The sequence below is a fragment of the Pongo pygmaeus genome, chromosome 7, assembly GCF_028885625.2.
Source record: "Pongo pygmaeus isolate AG05252 chromosome 7, NHGRI_mPonPyg2-v2.0_pri, whole genome shotgun sequence".
NCBI classification, from domain to species: Eukaryota; Metazoa; Chordata; class Mammalia; order Primates; family Hominidae; genus Pongo; species Pongo pygmaeus.
In genome coordinates, this window is record NC_072380.2 from 29,034,363 (window position 1) to 29,054,449 (window position 20,087).

At 36.2% G+C, this 20,087-nt stretch overlaps 1 protein-coding gene across 21 annotated transcripts in view; it reads left to right on the top strand.

The window, feature by feature from the left end:
* HMBOX1 (homeobox containing 1) overlaps nt 1–20,087 on the top strand; it is a 175,269-nt gene that overhangs the window by 26,123 nt on the left and 129,059 nt on the right. Inside the window, exon 1 of one of the 21 annotated variants that reach the window (XM_054499507.2) lies at nt 3,921–3,969. The exons of the other annotated variants lie outside the window; for them this stretch is intronic. The gene's annotated coding sequence lies outside the window, so the exon portion shown is untranslated. Of the gene's footprint in view, nt 1–3,920; nt 3,970–20,087 lie in introns of those variants that run through there. 21 annotated transcript variants of the gene reach the window in all.

Sequence of the window (20,087 nt, forward strand, 5' to 3'; positions counted from 1 at the left end):
TATAGTTTCGGGTTTTCCATGTAAGTCTGTGACCCATTTTGAGTTAATGTGTGTAGAAGATTTGAGGTATGGGCAAGGTTTTATTTTTTTGGATATAGATTTCCACGTGTTCTAGCTCCGTTTATTGAAAAAGGCTATCCTTTTTCCATTGAATTGACTTTACAGCTTTGTCAAATATTAATTGACCATATTTGTGTGAGTCTGTTTCTGGACTTTCTATTATTCTGTTCTATTGATCTATCTGTCTGACACTTTTCTACGAACACACTATCTTCATTACGGTATTGTAAGTCTTACAATCAGTTAATATGAGTCTTCCAACTTTTTTTTTTTTAATCTAAATTGTTTTTACTATTCTCATTCATTGGCCTTTCCATACAGATGCTAGAATTAGCTTGTTAGGCAGACGTGGGAGGATAGCTTGAGCCCAGGAGTTCAAGACCAGCCTGGGCAATAGAGTGAGACTTTGTCTCTACAAAATATAAAAATGAGCCAAACTTCGTGATGCATGCCTGTAGTCCCAGCTACTCAGGAGGCTGAGGTGAGAGGATCACTTGAGCCCAGGAGGCAGAGGTTACAGTAAGCAGAGATCATATCACTGCACTCCAGCCTGGGTGACAGAGCAAGACCCTGTCTCAAAAAAAAGAAAAAAAAAAATAGAATTACCTTGTTAATATATACCAAAAGATCTTCTAGAATTTTTATTGGGATTGTGTTGGCTGTTAGAGCAATTTGGGAAGAATTTACATCTTAGCAATATTAAGTCTTCTGGTCCGTGAACACTGTATATCTCTCCATTTATTTAGATCATCTTTGATTTTTTTCTGTCAGTTGTTTTCAGCATTCAGATTCTTCATCTATTTATTAGACTTATGCCTAAATATTTTATGATTTTGGTGCTATTATAAATGGTATGTTTTTATTGGATTATTAGTTCATTGTTAATATGTAGAAATGTAATTGATTTTTGTATATTATCTTTGTATCTTACAGCCTTGCTAAATTCATACGTTAGTTTGAAGAGTTTTTTTTTCTAGAAACCTTAAGATTTTCTACATGACAATCACATTGTGTATGAATAGAAAAGGTTTTACTTTTTCCGTTCCAGTCTGTGCTTTTTTTTTTCCCTTACCGTATTATACTGACTAAAACTTTTGGTATGATACCGAATAGTAGTGGTTAGAATGGACAGACTTGTCTGTTTTCAGTGTTAAGGCAAAAGCATTTTATCTTTCATTATTAAATATGATATATTTAGGGTTTTCATGGATGTCATTTATCAGCTTAAGGAGGTTCTATTTCTAGTTTGCTCCGAGTTTTGGTCATGAATAAGATATTATATTAACTTTTATCAAGTGCTTTTTCTTCATCTTTTCTTATTTAGTCTGTGATTATGGAGAATTACATTGATTAATTTTTGAATACTGAATAAACCTTGCATGCTGTACTGTTCTCTTCATATATTGCTGGATGCAGTTGGCTACAGTTTTGTTGAGGATTTTTTCATCTGTGTTCATCAGGGATATTAGTTTGTAGTTTTCCTGTCATGTAATTTAATCCTCTGGCTTTTGTACTAGGATAATGCTGGCCTTATAAAATGATTTGGGAAATTCTTTCTTCTCTTCTATTTTCTGGAAGAGACTGAGTAGGATTGGCATTATTTCTTCATTGAATATTTGGTCAAATTGGCCAGTGAAACTATCCAGGCCTGCAGTTTTCTTGGTTGTGATATTTTTAAACTATGAACTCAGTTTCCTTAAGAGCTATTCAACTATTCATGTTATTTTTATTTTTATTTTTATTTTTTGAGATGGACTCTTGCTCTGTCACCCTGGCTGGAGTGCAGTGGCGCGATCTCGGCTCACTGCAACCTCCGCCTCCCAGGTTCAAGAGATTCTCCTGCCTCAGCTTCCCGAGTAGCTGGGGCTACAGGTGCATGCCACCATGCCCGGCTAATTTTTTGTATTTTTAGTAGAGATGGGGTTCCACCGTGTTAGCCAGGATGGTTTCAATCTCCTGACCTCGTGATCCGCCCGCCTCGGCCTCCCAAAGTGTTGGGATTACAGGCGTGAGCCACCACGCCTGGCCATGTTGTTTCTTTTGGTAGTGTATGTATTCAAAGAGCTGGTCCATTTCATCTGAGTTACTGAATTTATGGACATAGACTTGTTTTATAGTATTACTTGATACTTTTAACCTCTATGGGGTCTCTAATGATGTTCCTTCTTTCATTATCAAAAAATCATAACTCGTGAAATGTTTGTGCTGTGTTTGAGTTTATAAACATCATTTTACCACCAGCACACCAAGTTTAAGTGCTTCCCACCTTTCATTTAACATAAGTATTTTAAAGTAGTAAGAATCACTGTCATCAAAAACATAGTCATTTTCTGGAACATGAATAAACAAATAAGGTCTGCTGCTATTTATGATATATTATCAAAGTTGTTTACACCCCTGTATTTAGTGTGTAAAGTCATAACCCAGTTTTAAAAACAGCAGGAACTTCTGAAGACATCCAAATAACTATAGCAACTTTTTTTTTTCCCCCAATAAACCAGGAATAAATTTTATTTTTTATCCAAGAACTTTAGGGCCAGAGAGTTTACTAATGTTATTTTGAAATTCAAGTAATAGCTTGTTTTTTTTTTTGCTATTTATTTATTTATTTATTTATTATTATTATACTTTAGGTTTTATGGTACATGTGCGCAATGTGCAGGTTAGTTACATATGTATACATGTGCCATGCTGGTGCGCTGCACCCACCAACTCGTCATATAGCAACTTTTAAAGTATTTCTTTATACTGTCAATTCTAAATAGAAAAATTAGGGAATTAAAAAACGGGGAAGTTCTTTTTCTTGAGGAAAACAGAGAGGAAAGTGACAGAATATTGATTGCTCAGTGTTCATGTCATAAATTTTTCTCCATTGGTGAAGGATTAACCCAGTAACAGATACAGTTAGCCTTCTAACTGTATACTGTGTTTCTGACTGTGCCTTTGTTTGTGGGGAATTGGTTCCAGGACTCCCTTTGACTACCAAAATCTGCTGATGTTCAAGTCCCTTAGATGGCCCTTCTGTATCCAAGGGTTCTGCATCTGCAGACTTAACCAACCATGGATGTAAAACACTATTTATTTCAGTATTTATTGTATTATAGCCAACACAATACTGTATTTTCATGTAATTTGATTCTCTGGCCTTTTTATTGGGATAATTTTGACCTCATAAAATGATTTGGGAAATGTTTTCTTCCCTTATATTTTCTGGAAGAAATTGAGTAGAATTGACATTATTTCTTTATTGAATATTTGGTCTATACTTAATCTCAGTATTTATTGCGTTACAGATAGCACAATGCTGTATTTTCAATAATTTCAATAAACAATACAGTGGATTGTTTATTAGCTGCAGATTTCCATAGTTGATTGAATCCTCAGATGTAAAACTCATGGATATGGAGGGCCAACTGTATAGGCAAAAGATGTAAGATGTCCACAACTTGAGTGACTTGTTTATAATTTTGGATGTCATAGTAATACACAATACCCACACACGTTTTTATTTTCTTTTGGCAAAATCCATTTCCTTGGAAGGTAGTATATAATTTGTATTTTTATAAATCAAATTTTGTTGCACATGCCCTAAGCAAGAACAAGCAAAGCTAAAACAATAAAATCCTATTTTAAATTCTTTTGTAAAATGAATACTCAAGAGATCAGTATTATACCTTAATTTTAAAGTGAAAGCCATAGTCAAAAATGTATTTCAAATGCTAAATATTATAAAGAACAAGTGAAGTTGTGTGTGTGTGTGTGTGTGTGTGTGTGTGTGTGTGTATGTTTTTCAGTAGCTAGACCTAGAGATGTATTGCACACAGGGCTGGCTTATGAATAACAAGAACATTTATTGTGACAGATACAGCATTTTTTTCTACGCTTCTTCCAAGATTTTACGTCAACCAGGTAAACTTGACAACCCAGTTTCAAATTTATATGTTAACCTTTTATTTATATTCGTTGTTTATTAGCTCCAGATACCATTTACTAACTTGTGCCTCTCTGCATCAAATTCGTTAACCTGTTTTTATTAACTAATTTATCAAATCACTATTGAGTTCCTACTATAAACAAGGTACTATGGTAGGGCCTTGGAATATAGTTGTGAATAATACAATTGGTCATCCAAACTCATAAGCCCTTCATATTTGCTTATAAATTAAAACCCTAGGCAGTATTTGCCTGAAGTTTAAATATATTATATTTTATTATGAGAATTTTTTGTGTTGCCATAATGGAAAAGATGTAACTGTTAAGATATTATATTAGATTATCTCATGAGATTTATCTTTTTAAATGATTCTCTGTAAGCATGTATTCATTTATGCATAGTGCCCTCATACCCAAATATTTCCTCAAAGAAATTAATGGGCATTTATTGAGTACCTACTATGCTGGAGACTGTGGCTAGGTTTACTGTCTGATGAAGGAGATATGAATATAAACGAGCCCAGCAGTATGATTGTTGCCATAATAGAAACATGCTCAAGGTGGTATAGAAGGAAAGTGCTTAATCTGCCTTGATTTTTTAGAGGAGAGTGTCAGAAAAGTATTCACTATCTTTTGAGACATTCTAAAAAACAATGAGTAGATGAAATAATCATAGTAGAGAAGCTAGGGTAAGTGAAATTTAGGTAGAGATTTATATTATTTTACTTTATATCTGACTTAAAGAATAACATAGTCTAACATAAACCAGACAAAAATATAAGAAAACTTTTATGGATTCCAGAATGATTTGTAATAAGTGGTACTAAATGCACTATAACATTATGATATAAATAAATCTTTAAAACAAACATTTCATAAGCATTTAAAATCATACCTAAACCTGGCTGGGCACAGTGGCTTGCGCCTGTAATCCCAGCACTTTGGGAGGCTGAGGCGGGTGGATCATTTGAGGTCAGGAGTTCAAGACCAGCCTGGCCAACATGGTAAAACCCCGTCTATACTAAAAATACAAAAATTAGCCAGGTGGTAGTGGCATGTGCCTGTAACCCCAGCTACTCGGGAGGCTAAGGCAGGAGAATCACTTGGGCCTGGGAGGCAGAGGTTGCGGTGAGCTGAGATCATACCACTGCACTCCATCCTGGGCAACAGAGAGAGACCCTGTCTGAATCACACCTAAACCAAAAATATTTCCATAGACCTTTGGCCATCACTTGATATCAGGATGATGGATTATGACCTTTTATTTTTAGTTTGTCATGCAGTGAATATACTGTATGAAGGAAACCTGTAGACTTGAGAAAGATTTTAATAAAGCTTCTCTACATGTAAGTAAAATAGGCAAGAATGAATACTACCAATAGTACCACAAAGTATTAGTAGATATGGTTGACCAAATGAACCAACATGATTAGGAGCTACTTTAATGATGGATTTGATAACTGCATATGTTTCATTCATTATTCAGTGTTATGATAACTGCAAAATTACTCCAAAATACACATCCTCATTTGAAGTACAGAACATATACCATAAAACATGCTTATATTTAATTCTAAAAGACATAGGAAGCTTATAAAAATAAAATAGTTATGTGTTGTCTTTTATGTTGTAGGGCTACTAAATAAGTAAAATACAAAAGCTCTATTACTTGAGTAGCTTCTCATTTATGGAGATAGTGAAGACCTATACACAGAAGTGCTTGGGATCAAGGTAGTACATACTAAGGTGATGAATTATGCTAAATCAACAAATGAGTACATAAGAAGCTAACCATCACAAAAGTAATACTTAGAAGAGGAGTATTAGAAAAGGGAGATGATTATGAACTAATGTCATCAGGAAAAGCTACAGGGAGGAGGCCAAACTTAAATTTTGCCTGGAAATATAGTTGGTTCTGTATATCTGTTGGTCCCACATCCATGGATTTATGCAGCTATGGATCAAAAATATTTGGGGAAGAAAAAGTAAAGGTTGTGTCTGTCCTGAACATATACAGACTTTTTTCTTATTATTCCCTAAACAATACAGACAACCATTTACATGGTATTTACATTGTATTAGATAGTATAAGTAATCTAGAGATGCTTTAAAGTACACCAGAGGTTGTGCGTAGGTTCTTTGCAAATGCTACACTATTTTACATGAGGGATTTGAGCATCCACGGATTTTGGTGTCTGTGGGGAGGTGGGACGGAGGGTGGTCCTGAAACCAATCACCCAAAGATACCAAGGGACACCTGTAATAGGACAACACTTTCTTGGCCTTTTATTTTTGAATTCTACTTTTTTAAGTACTTTTATCTTTGCAAAATCAAATCTGTGCTTTGAGAAATGAAGCAAAACATTCTTTGTTTAATGTTTTCTTTGTGGCTTATCAGTAGTTATTAACCTGGGTACTGTTGAAATCTAAAAATTATGAATTCTTACAGTAATACACATACACAATTTCCACATAATTTCAGACAGTTCTCAGACCTCTAGTTAACTCACCAGGTATTAATTTTATGTTATTTTCTTAAATTATTCTTAATCTGTAATGGAGACTTTGAACACATTAAGTTGTGTTTGAAGAGGTGTAACAATATATTATTTCTAATATATTCTATGAGTTACTACTGTGAAATCTCATTTATCCAGAGTGTGCTTTGGTAGCAACCATACTTTTGTGGCATAATAATAGTTTCCTGGAATAATAATAATTTATTGTGATTAAAGTGATGCTATGTGTCTGATCTCTCTTTACAGATCAAGTAATACTATAAAACAGCCTACAGGTGGATGGGCATTATCCCTTTTTTGTACTTGTTCTTTTGTTTTCTTAAAATTTCAAATTATGTAAATACACATAACCTAAAGTTGACCATTTTAACTATTTTAATGAGTACAATTCAGTGACATTAAATACACTTACAGTATTGTACAGCTGTCACCACTGTCTGGTTCAGAAGTTTTTCATCTAGGGTTCAGTTCAGAAGGAAATTATACCCATTAAGCAGTCACTCCTAATTCTCTCCTGCCCTCATCCCCTAGCAACTGCAGGTCTACTTTCTGTTTCTATGGATTTGCCTATTCTGGACATTTCATATAAACGGAATCACACAGCATACTACTATTTGGATCTGGCTTATTTTGCATAGCCAGGGTTTTCAGGGTTCATCTATATTGTAGCATGACTCATTACTTAATTTCTGTAGTTGAATAGTACTCCATTTTGTGGATATGCCACATTTTATCCATTCAAATTGTCCAAATTGATGGATATTGCTATGAAATAAGAGCTAAAACCAGGAGCTAACAAAGAAGTTTACATTTGAACACCTGTTTCCATTTCTTTGGGATATATACCAATACTTTTTTCTTGTCATTATTCCCTAAACAATACAGTATAACAACTATTTACATGGCATTTACATTGTATTAGATAGTATAAGTAATCTAGAGATGCTTTAAAGTACACCAGAAGTGGAATTGCTGGGTCATCTTGTAATTCTGTTTAACTTCTTGAGGAACTCCCAAACTGTTTACACAGTGGCTGTACCATTTTATATCCCTACCAGCAATATATACAAGGGCTCCACTTTTTCACGTCCTCACCAACATTTTTTTCTTCTGTATTTTTTGTTTTTTTTTTTTTAATTCTAGCCATCGTAGTGTGAAGTGGTATCTCATTGAGGTTTTGATTTGTATTTCTCTAATGACTAATGTCCTTAGGTATTTTTCATGTGCTTATTGATCATTTATATATCTTCTTTGGAGAAATGTCTGTTTAAACCCTTTGCCCATTTTTTAATTAGGCTGTTTTGTTGTTGTTGTTTAGTAGTTCTTAATATATTTTGGATAATCTTGTATCAGATATACATGATTTGCAAATATATTTTCCGATTATGTAGGTTATTTTTTGTCTCTTTAGAGTGGTCTTTGGACATAAGTTTTTTTTTGTTTTTTTTTTTTGAGACGGAGTCTCACTCTGTCGCCCGGGCTGGACTGCAGTGGCATGATCTCGGCTCACTGCAAGCTCTGCCTCCCGGGTTCACACCATTCTCCTGCCTCAGCCTCCCAAGTAGCTGGGACTACAGGTGCCCGCCACCACGCCTGGCTAATTTTTTTTTGTATTTTTAGTAGAGACAGGGTTTCACCGTGTTAGCCAGGATGATCTCGATCTCCTGACCTTATGATCCGCCCGCCTCAGCCTCCCAAAGTGCTGGGATTGCCGGTGTGAGCCACCATGCCCGGCCCTGCACATAAGTTTTTAATTTTGATGAAATACAATTTATCTATTTTTTTTTTTTTTTTTTTTGGTTACCTGTGCTTTTGGTGTCTTGCCCAAGAAATCCTTGCTAAATCTGATGTCATAAAGATTTTCCCCTGTTTTCTTCTAAGAGTTTTATAATTTGAATTCTTATGTTTAGGTATTTGATCCGTTTTGAGGTGATTCTTGTATATGGTATTCTTTTCTTTTTGAGACGGAGTTTCGCTCTTGTTGCCCACGCTGGAGTGTAATGGTATAATCTCAGCTCACCACAACCTCCGCCTCCTGGGTTCAAGCGATTCTCCTGCCTCAGCTTCCTGAGTAGCTGGGATTACAGGTATGTGTCACCATGCCCGGCTAATTTTGCATTTTTAGTAGAGACGGGGTTTCTCCATGTTGGTCAGGCTGGTCTTGAACTCCCAACCTCAGGTGATCCACCCGCCTCGGCCTCCCAAAGTTCTGGGATTACAGGCATGAGCCACCACGCCCAGCCTCTTTTTTTTTTTTTTTTTTTTAATAGTTGAAGAAAGTGAAGTTCAGTGAAGTTATGGATTACATATAAGAGCAGAACCTGTTATCTTTCATATTAGTGATTTTTCTTTTTTACTAGGAGTTGATAAACTATGGCCTAAAGCCAAATTGGATTCACCATCTGTTTTTGTTCAGTCATAACCTAAGAATGATGTTAAATTTTTAATTAAAAAATTAAAAGAATAATATTGTGTGACATGTGAAAATTATATCGTTCAAATCTCATTGTCCACAAATCAGGTTTTAGTAGAACACAGGCGTACACATTTTGTTGGTGTATTGTCTGTGGTTTGGAGTGCATGGGGTGTTTTGTACCAGTGACTAAGAACTTAGCTCCTGAATAAGAATACTTTAAAGGGAGAATAACCCAAGGTTTGCATCTGATCAACCTGGTTGCAGAGAAAACTGTTTTGTTTTTTTTCTTCAAGGTGTTCTTTAGTTCTATTTTGTTCTTTTTAAATGGCAGCCATATAGTTATTGTTTAATCCTTTCTTTTGTTTATTGGCAAGCACTATATTCATTATTGTTTGCTCTCAGTTATGTGGTGGTAATGGGGAAAATGTTTTGAAAGCACATAGAGTTCTATAGTTGAAAATAAGATGTGTTGTTTTTAGTAAAGCACTACAGGTAAACCACCTTGACCCTGTCAGAAATACGGACTCAGCCTTGAGGTTTTGACCCTGGCAGTGAAAAAAAAATCTCTCTCATTATTTTACAAGTATCCATCTATTCCATTTCTTCCTCATTATGTTGCTTCTTTTGTGTCTTTTTAATGACTTTTATTTCAAGAAATCTTTTTATTTGATCCTCATAAAGGCTTTTTTTATATTTTAAAAATAATGTATTAAAAATAATATAAAAGTAGCTAATGACTTTTCTCTCAACTGTCATTTTTGGTGACCTTGAATCTACTACTTTTAGACACTTGCGATAAATGAAAGATTAGAAACAGTTAAAACCTAGTGTCTTGATGGTTAAATGATGTTTATTTACTCAAAGCATAAACACTTCATCAGCTTCAGGTTTTTTTTTTATAATGATTTCTTACAGTAAAAATGAACCTGGGCCAGGTGCAGTGGCTTATGCATGTAATCCTAGCACTTTGGGAGTGCAAGGCAGGCAGATGGTTTGAGCCCAGGAGATTGAGACCAGACTGGGCAACATGGCAAAACCCCATCTATACCAAAAAAAAATGCAAAAACTAGCCGGGCATGGTGGTGTATGCCTGTAGTCCCAGCTACTCAGGAGACTGAGACTTACCTGAGCCCGGGAGTTTGAGGCTGCAGTGCGACTTTATTAGAGATAAACATATATGTATTTATTCATGGCAGAGATATATATATATACACACACACACATATATATTTTAGATACATAAAATATAAATATTCATTTAGAAGTAGATGGACTAGATGTATTAAATATCTTTGTAATGTTCAAATTTTACCTTTGAGTTTGAGAGAATACCTCTGCCAGAAAAAACTGAATGCTTCTAACAACCTCATGATTGATTCCAGATCTAGTCTAAGAGGCGTAGTTAACTTTAATTTGTAATTGACTGGAGTAAACTTTATAAAGTAGAGCATTTTAAATTTTTTTCTTTTTCGGGACAGGGTCTTACTCTGTCCCCCAGGCAAGGGTGCAATATCGCCCAAGCTGGAGAGCAGTGGCGCAATCATTGTTAACCTCAAACTCCTGGGCTCAAGTGACCCTCCTGCCTCAGCTTCCTAAGTAGCTAGGACTACAAGTGTACACCACCATGCCTAGCTAATTTAAAAAAACTTTTTGTAGAGATGGGGTCACTCTTCTGGCCTCAATGGATTCTCCCACCTTGGCCTCTTAAAAGTGCTGGGATTACAGGTGTGAGCCACCACACTTGGCCTGTAAAATAAGGTTTTAGTACTATGAACTCAATAGTCTGTTTTAAGTTTTTCCATAGCAATTTTTGTGAGGCAGAGAGTTTTTAATCACATGACCCATTCAAAAAATATAAAATTGTTGGATGATGACCAGAGGCTGGAAAGAATAGTAGGGGGTTAGGGAAGAAGTAGGGATGGTTAATGGGTACTAAAAAATAGTTAGAAAGAATGAATAAGACCTAGTATTTGCTAGCACAACAGGATGGCTATAGTAAAAAATAACTTATTTGTACATTTTAAAATAAGAGTATAATCAGATTGCTTGAAATACAAAGGATAAAATGCTCGAGGGGATGGATACCCCATTTATGCTGATGTGATTATTATGCATTGCATGCCTGTATCAAAATATCTCTTGTAACCCATAAATGTATATACCTACTGTGTATCCACAAAATTAAAAAGAAAAATATATATTTGAAAATAATAAACTTGTCACTTGTAGTCCATTTGTGTTACTATAAAGGGATATCTGAAACTGGGTAATTTATAAAGAAGAGAGGTTTATTTGGTTCATGGTTCTGTAGGCTATACAAGAAGCGTGACACCAGCATCTGCATCTGGTGAGGGTATCAGGCTACTTCCACTCATGGTGGAAGGCAAAAGCTAGCCTGAGTGCAGAGATCACATGGCAAGGTAGGAGGAGGAGGAGGAAAAGAGAAGGAAGAGAGGGAGGTGCTGAGTGAGAACTCACTCACTCCCTTGAGAATAACACCAAGCCATTCATGAAGAATCTGCCCCCACAACCCAGACACCTTCCACTAGGCCCCATCACCAACATTGAGGATCACATTTCAACATGAGACTTGGTAGGTACAAACAAACCATATGTAACCACTGGAACAACTTCTATAAAGAACTACTACTAATTTTGGGAGGCCAAGGTGGGCAGATCACCTGAGGTTGGGAGTTTTGTTGCATGGGCAACAAAAGCGAAACTGTCTCAAAAAAAAAAAAAAAAAGCCAGGCTTGGTGGCTCATGCCTGTAATCCCAGCACTTTGAGAGGCTGAGGCGGATGGATCACGAGGTCAAGAGAGCGAGACCATCCTGGCCAACATGGTGAAACCCTGTCTCTTCTAAAAATACAAAAATTAGCTGGGCGTGGTGGTGTGCACCTGTAGTCCCAGCTACTTGGGAGGCTGAGGCAGGAGAATCACTTGAACCCGGGAGGTGGAGGTTGCAGTTAGCTGAGATCACACCACTGCACTCCAGCCTGGCGACAGAGCAAGACTCCGTCTCAAAAAAAAAAAAAAAAAAAAAAAAAGGAACTACTACTACTACCATAAACGACTGTTCTAAAGTAAAGATGCAGGGTGTTATGCATACCAGTTTGCCCTAGTATGGGAAGTCAATGAAAACTTCCCAAGAAAATACCTCTTGAGCTAATATCTGAAGGATGAATAGAAGTTAACCAGTCTAAGAGAGAAGAGAAAACCAATCAAAGCAGAAGCCCAGTAGTTAGTTGGAATTTGACAAGTATAAGGATCAGCTGGTATGATTAGAGTCAAGAAATCTGAGAGGTCTATTGGGAATGCAAATTGTTACATATATGTACAATTGTTATGGAGAGCAGTATGGAAATTCCTCAAAAAATTACAAACAGAATGACTATATAAAAGCCAGCAATCCCACTTTTGGATATATATCCAGAGGAAATAAAGTCACTATCCATGCACTCTCGGGTTCATTTCAGAATTATTCACAATAGCCAAGATATGGAAACAACCTAAGTTCTGTCCCCAGATAAAGAAAATGTGGAGTGTGTATGACACACATATGCACAATGCAAAATTATTCATTAGAAAACAAGGATATTGTTGCATCAAAGAGAAAATAAGGATAACTTTCTATTTGTGGCAACATGGATGGACCTGGAGGACATTATGCTAAGTGGAATAAACCAGGCACAGAAAGACAAATTCCATATGATCTCACTTGTATGTAGAATCTTTGGAAGTTGAACTTATAGAATAGAAGGGAAAGTTGAACTCATAGAAATAGAATAGAAGGGTAATTACCAAAGGTAGGTTGCAGGGGGAGAAATGGGGATGTGTTGGTCAAAGCGTGCAAACTTTTGGTTATAAGATGAATACGTTCTGGAGACTTAATGTACATCATGGTAACTACATGATGTGAGGTGATGGATATGTTAATTAGCTTGATTGTGGTAATCATTTCACAATGTATACATATATCCAAACATCACATTGCATGCCTTAAATACATATAATTTCTATTTGTCTCTTATGCCCCAATAAAGTTTTGGGGAAATAAATCTGAGAGGCGTGGTACAAAATGAGTATGAAAGGGTGGAATGGGGTCAGATTACCCATGGCCTTTTGTATCAAGTTTCAAGGAATTAATCTTCATCGTAAGAGCAATGAAAGCATATGAAGTGTTTTAAGCAAGTTGAAGGGTATGTTTGGAAAATCTCATTCTTGTTGGCTCTGTAAAGAATGATTTGAGAAGGGAAGTGAGAAGGCAAGTTGAATAAAGACTGATCAAATAAAGGTGATGGTAGCCTGCATTTGGGTAGTAGTGGTGGCAATGGTGGTGGCTATTGATGGAGACAGATGACAAATGCCAGAAATATTTAGGATGTTAAATTGACAGGACTTTGAATTGGATAATGGGGAAGAATGAGAGCGTGTAAGATACTAAGAATAGCTTCAAGGTCTGGCTTTTACAGTGTTCTTGGAGGTTATTTCTCTTTATTGAACTAGGATGGTTGTTATTGTTTATTTGTTTGGGATAGAGAGATGGCAAAGGCATTTATGCATTCCCTTTGGACCTGCTTGAGTTTGATGAGTTGTTGAATATGCATGTCTGGAGCTCAGAGGAAATTTCCGAGTTGGAGAAATAAATTTGTGAGGCCCACTCTTGACTATTTTAAAGTGAAGCACTGCTGTCCCCTGCCACCCACACTCTTGATCCTTTTTACTGTATCTCTGTGTACAATTCAGTAGCATTTAGTGTGTTCACAATGTTGAATAGCCATTGCCTCTAATTCCAGAACGTTTCTAACACCCCGCCCCCTGCCCCCCCCTCCCCCGCCAACGGAGACTCTGTAATCATAAGTCACTCCTCATTCCTGCCTCCTACATCAGCAGTCTTTTTGAGAAAGAAGGGCACTGGGCCTAATGTCAGGGAAACATATTTCTCTTGGTTAGGGTGATGGTAGGCATAAAAGACTGTCTTTGGAATGAGCGATAGAGGTTCTAGAAACTGGATGTGCTGCTGATGCTTCAAACTCATATGTCTGAACCAGACTCTTTACTACTAAAAACAGCTCCTCCCCATCTGGACTTAAATATTTCTCTCAATTCTGCCATCCTTCTCCTAGTAACTAAGGTCTAAGACCTGGTAGCCTTTTTATCTCCTTCCCCAGTTATCACTATAGCCTTATAAATTTCTTCCTTTCTGTTCCCACTGCTGTCACTTTAACCTGGGTCCTTTTTAGCTTATTGCTGAACTGTCATAACTAGTCTCCCTGCCTGTAGTTTCTTTATCCTCTAATGATGGAGTATTCCATCTTAGACATGTAGATACTGCTGCTAGGTATTTATAACCTGATATTCAAGGCCCTCTAGAATCTACCCTTTCTTGTGCTGCTGTTTTGGTAGTCAAATAACGTAAGTGTGAAGTATTATGTAAATATCACTATGGTTGTTAGGCTTTGTCTTTTTCCCTCACTGTTACCTTTACCAGCCCCAGGTTTAAATCAAACCAGTCTAATCAGTATCCTTAAGCATACTTTGTGTTTTTTTCTTTCTCAGCATCTTTGTTATAGCAATTCCACTTCCCCAGAATTCCCTCCCTCCCTTCTTTCCTCGCATATCCTTTTTGAAATCTTCCTTTTTGAAATCAGAGTCTCAGTGATCATTCACTTCTTTGAATCAGTTGTAACATATATTTTTTGTACCATGTGTTATTTAGCCTGTGCATCCTTAAATTATTGTTTGATTTGTGTTAACTATATTTGTCTTATCTCGACATTTAGGTTGTGAAACTTTTGATGGTAGGGAACATGTCACCTAGCACCTAGCTATGTATTCTGAATATAAATGATAGGTAAATGATCTATGATTATATGACATGGTACTGAGAGAGTCATCAGAAATCATTTTGGGAATGATTTGTCTGCCCTTTCTCCTCAACCCTCTTTTTTGTTGTTGTTGTTGTTTTGTTGTTGTTATCATGTTGACTTTTGGCATGAAATGTTAACTAAAAAAGTGATTTTTTTGCATTAAACTTAGTAATTTTTACATCTCATTTCAGGTGAGGAGATTTAAAAATCTAGCTAGATTACTTTTCAACACCTAATATATATTTCACATGATTGAAAAATAACAAATGTAGAAAATTATATAGTGACAGTTTAGATTGTGTTTTCAGTTCTTCTGTGAAGACAATTATAGTCTAAACTTTGTCCATGGAAACACTAGTTTTGCTTCCTGTGCTCATGTGTAGTCCTGGTCTGTAGCATGAAGTGTGGGGGTTGTACTAGAGAAGACCATATTTAGTTAAGTGTGACAACTTATTAGATAATCTAATACTTGTACCTTTCAAAATACTTAGTTTTCCATTAATAGGGAGCTTGATCTTTCTTATCCCCCTTCTCAATGGGATGGAGTGAAAGTCCAAAACTAATACCTTATCTTGGTTGTTGTTGTTGTTTTCTGAGATAGGATCTTGCTGTGCCACTCAGGCTGGCGTGCAGTGTTACAATCACAGCTCACTGCAGCCTCTACCTCCCAGGCCCAAGTGATCCTCCCACCTCAGCCTCCCAGGTAGCTGGGACCACAGGAGTGTACCACCGTGCCCAGCTTATTTTTTCATTTTTGTAGAGATGGGATCTCCCTATGTTGCCCAAGCCAGTCTTGAACTCCTGGACTCAAGTGATCCTCCTGCCATGGCCTCCCAAAGTGCTGGGATTACAGGCGTGAGCTACTGCACCCAGCCAATACCTTATCTTTACATAATGTAATTACTAGGAAAAACAAGCACCTTTTATGTGCCAGGCACTGTGTAAGATCCTGGGATAGAATGGTGAATGAGCCTGAAACAATCTCTACTTTGATAGGGTTGGGAGGACATATATAATAAATAATTTCAGATAGTAGTAAGTGCTAGAAGCATGTAAGTCAGGGTTATGATAGTATTTTAAACTTAGGGGCTCAAGAAAGGTCTCTTTGATGTGACATTTAAACTAGTACCTGAGTAATAAGAAGGAATCAAATGTGAAAAGAATATTTTAGGCAGAATGAACAGTTAAAATATCTAAAAGGAGGAATGGGCTTGGGGTATTCAAGGATCAGAAAGATGGCAACTGTGCCTAGGGAATGGTGAGTGAAGGGCAGATGCCAAATCTTATAAGGCAGTATAGATCATGAGATGGAATTTAAATTTTAACCTGTGTACAGTAGGAAGCCAATTGCAAGATTTTAAGTGGGAGTATGACATTATTTGAGTTATGGTTGAAGGGTGATTCTGACTACCATTGAGAATGGCTTGTAAATTCTGCTTTCTAAAGAGAGGGATTAGTAGACACTGATAGACAGTGTAAAGCTAGTGTATAAATTACAGGAAGCCCTTATTTAAGTTTTTCTGCCTCATACTCATCTTTTTTTTCTTTTTACTTTCGTGGTTTTAAAAAAGTAGGGTTAGCAGTATTTCAGTCGATTTTAATCTTCCATATGTTTTCCCCTTATTATCAAACCTTCAAGAACAAAACCTTTTCATCTATTTTTTATCAGTACTCAGTAGTTTATTTGTAGACTGACCAACCACTTCAAAACTACATGACTTAACAAGAATTTACTATTTCTCATGATTTTGAAGGTTGGTTGGGTTGTTATTCTGCTGATTTTGTCTGTGCTTACTCAGGAGCTGCATTTAGGCAGAGGTGTGGCTGGGCTAGAAGGTGCAAAATGGCCTTAACTACATATCTAACTGGTGCTTGGAGTGCCTTCATTCTCCCTGATGATGGAGATCTGGTATTAAATCAGAGAACCAAGGCAGTTTCCAATAAACTAGATCATTTTCTTTACATGGTGATCTCTGTGTAGCTCTCCAAGAAAGTGAAAAAGCAGAAGCTAGCAGAGGCGCAAGATTTATAGTCAAAAGTCATATAACCTCGTTTTTGTCACATTCTGTTTATAAAAGCGGGTCCAAGTCCAGTCAGATCCTGTACTCTTTTTTTTGATGGAAAGAAGGGCAAAGTCACATTGTAAAGGGGCAGCTATGATGATCTATGTAAATAATCTATTATGGTCTACCCTCTAGCCACTGCAATTCATATTTCTCCCACATGCAGACACTCATCCTCTCCCTAAATACCAAAAAACCTTACCTGTTTGCAACCACACTCTCCAAGTCCATGATCTCTTGATCTACATCAGGTCCCTATGTGAATAAGGCTTCTCAAGTTCAGTTCCTCCAGTATGGCAACTCTTGATTCAGAGACCTGTAAACTAAATAGACTGCCAAATAAGCGATCTGAGCTTACAGCTTAAGAAACTAGATAAAAATGAGCAAATTAAACCCAAAGTAAACAGAGGGAGTTAAATACAAGAACATTAATCAATAAAATAGAAAAGCAAGAAAATCAGTGAACCTCCCAAAGCTGGGTGCTTTGAAATCAAGATCAATAAAATTGATATACCTCTAGGTAGACTGATCTAGAAAAAAAGAAGAGGCACAAATTACCAATATCTGGAATGAAAGAGGTGATATTACTACAGAATCTACAAATGTTGAAAGAATAATAAGAGAATATTATGAACAACTTTTTTCCTGTAAATTTGACAACTTTGATAAATGGTCAGATTTCTTGATGGACACAAATTATCAAAGCTCACTCAAGAAGAAATAATCTGAAAACCCCTATTAAAGTCTATAGTGGACTTTAATATGTTTTTTAAAGAAATTGGATTTATAGCTAAAAACCTTTCCTGCAAAGAAAACTCCATGGCTTAATGGTGAATTAATTAATGTTCTTCCAAATATTTAAGGAATAAATAGTGAATGACAATTTCATATAAACTCTTTCAGAAAACGAGAAAGGTAACACTTCTCAACTCGTGAGGCCAGCATTACTAGAATACTAAGACAAAGACATTACAGGAAATCTGTAGGCCAGTGTCCCTTAGAAACATATGCAGAAATCCTTAATAAAATATTAGAAAATGATAAAATAACAAATTGAATCCAGCAGTATAAAAATAAAAGGTTAATACCTGATGACTAAAAGGTTTGTATATAAAAAAAGTAACAATGGTTTAACAATCTAAAATCAATGTGATTCACCATATTAACAGACTCAAGTAGAAAAACTGATCAGTTCAATAGATGCAGAAAGACATCATTCATAATGTAAAAGCAAACCAAAACTTAACAAACTAGGCATAGAAAAGAACTTTCTTAAACTGATACAGGGTATCTACTAAATACCCAAAACTTACATTGTACTTGATGGTCAAAGACTGAATGAATGCTTTTCTCTTGGGACTGGCAACAGGGCAAGAATTTCTGCAGGTACTACTGCTATTCATAATATACTATAGCTCCTCGCCAGTAAAACAGGAAAATAAAAGGCATATGGACTACGGAAAAAAGAACCAAAGCTGTCTCTATTCACAGACAACCTAATTTGCTTGTAAAAAAAATCCTAAGGGATATGTTTTTAAAAACTCTTAGAATTATTAAGTTAGTTTAGTAAAGTCACAGGATACATGAAATAATATACAGAAATTGGCCGGGCGCGGTGGCTCACGCCTGTAATTCCAGCACTTTGGGAGGCTGAGGCGGGCGGATCACGAGATCAGGAGATCGAGACCATCCTGGCTAACACGGTGAAACCCCGTCTCTACTAAAAATACAAAAAAATTAGCTGGGCATGGTGGCGGGCGCCTGTAGTCCCAGCTACTCGGAAGGTTGAGGCAGGAGAATGGCGTGAACCCGGGAGGCGGAGCTTGCAGTGAGCCGAGATCGCGCCGCTGGGCTCCAGCCTGGGCGACAGAGCGAGACTCCGTCTCAAAAAAAAAAAAAAAAAAAACAAAAAAAACCCATAAATCATTTTTAGTTCTGTACACCCTTATATTAGAAATGAACAACTGGAAAGGGAAAGCACGATAACATTGCCACTTATAGTGGCATCAAAATATGAAATACTTAAGAATAAATAATAAATGTATACAAGACCTGGTACTGAAAAACATACAACACTGCTGACATAAATTAAAGAAAACCTGAATAAATTAAGATATATACTATGTTAATGGATCAGAAGACTCAATAATTTGTAATTTTCAGTTCTTTCCAAATTGTTCGTAGGTTGAACCCAATCTCAATCAAATCCCTGGGAGGCTTTTATAGAACTTGATAAGCTTAGTCTGTCATTTATATGGAAATTCAGAATACCTATAATAAGCCAATTTAAAAAAAATTAGAGGAATTACACAACTTAAGACTGTGTGATGTTAGCATAGGATAGATCAGTTGAACAGAATAGAGACTAGAAAGACTTGTTTATGGCTCATTAATTTTTGGCGAATATGCTAAGGTAATTCATTGAGCAAATGGTGGTGGAAGAACCGGATATCCATTTGAGGGTAAGGGGGAGCATTTCTTGATTCTTATTTCATACTGTATACAGAAATTATGTTGAGTAGATTATAGTCCTAAACCTAAGAGGTGCAACGATAAAGCTTCTAGAAGAAATACAGAAGAAAATGTAACTTTGCTAAGGCCAAGTTTCTTAGAGAGAAACCAAAAAACATGAACAATAAGAGAATATTGATAAATTCCATTTTATCAAATTATAAACTTCTAAAGACATGATGGAAGAGCAGCAAGGTCACATTATAAAAGGACATGCACCGTAAGATGGGTGTAATTTGCAGCTTTATTTTGCAATGCATTACTCCAGTATAGTATAGAAAAGAGTGTACTGAGCTTAGGAACCTCTAATATGTAATCTTGACTCTGACACTTGTCAAAGATACTGTTTAGTAAATTAGTGTTTTGTTATTTTCTCTGAGTGTTGGCTTTCTTTTTTTGTAAAATGGTAATACTGATGCCTACTCTCTAGAATTACATTGAGGGTCAAATAAAAAAATAGAGAAGAAAATATATATAAAATGCTCTTGCTATTCTTATTTAATGTATCATCATCACCATTGTTATTATACATAGTTGATCCTTAATAGTCCCTCCCCTTGAAAAATGCTAAGTATGGAAAGATGTCTCTTTTTCACAATACTAACTATAATTATCTCCTAAGGGAAGCGTAAAATTTTTTAATGTTTCAGTAGATGTATAAACTCCAGTTTATTTTAACTCTCTGATTCTTGACTGTGGGTGTAATCACATTT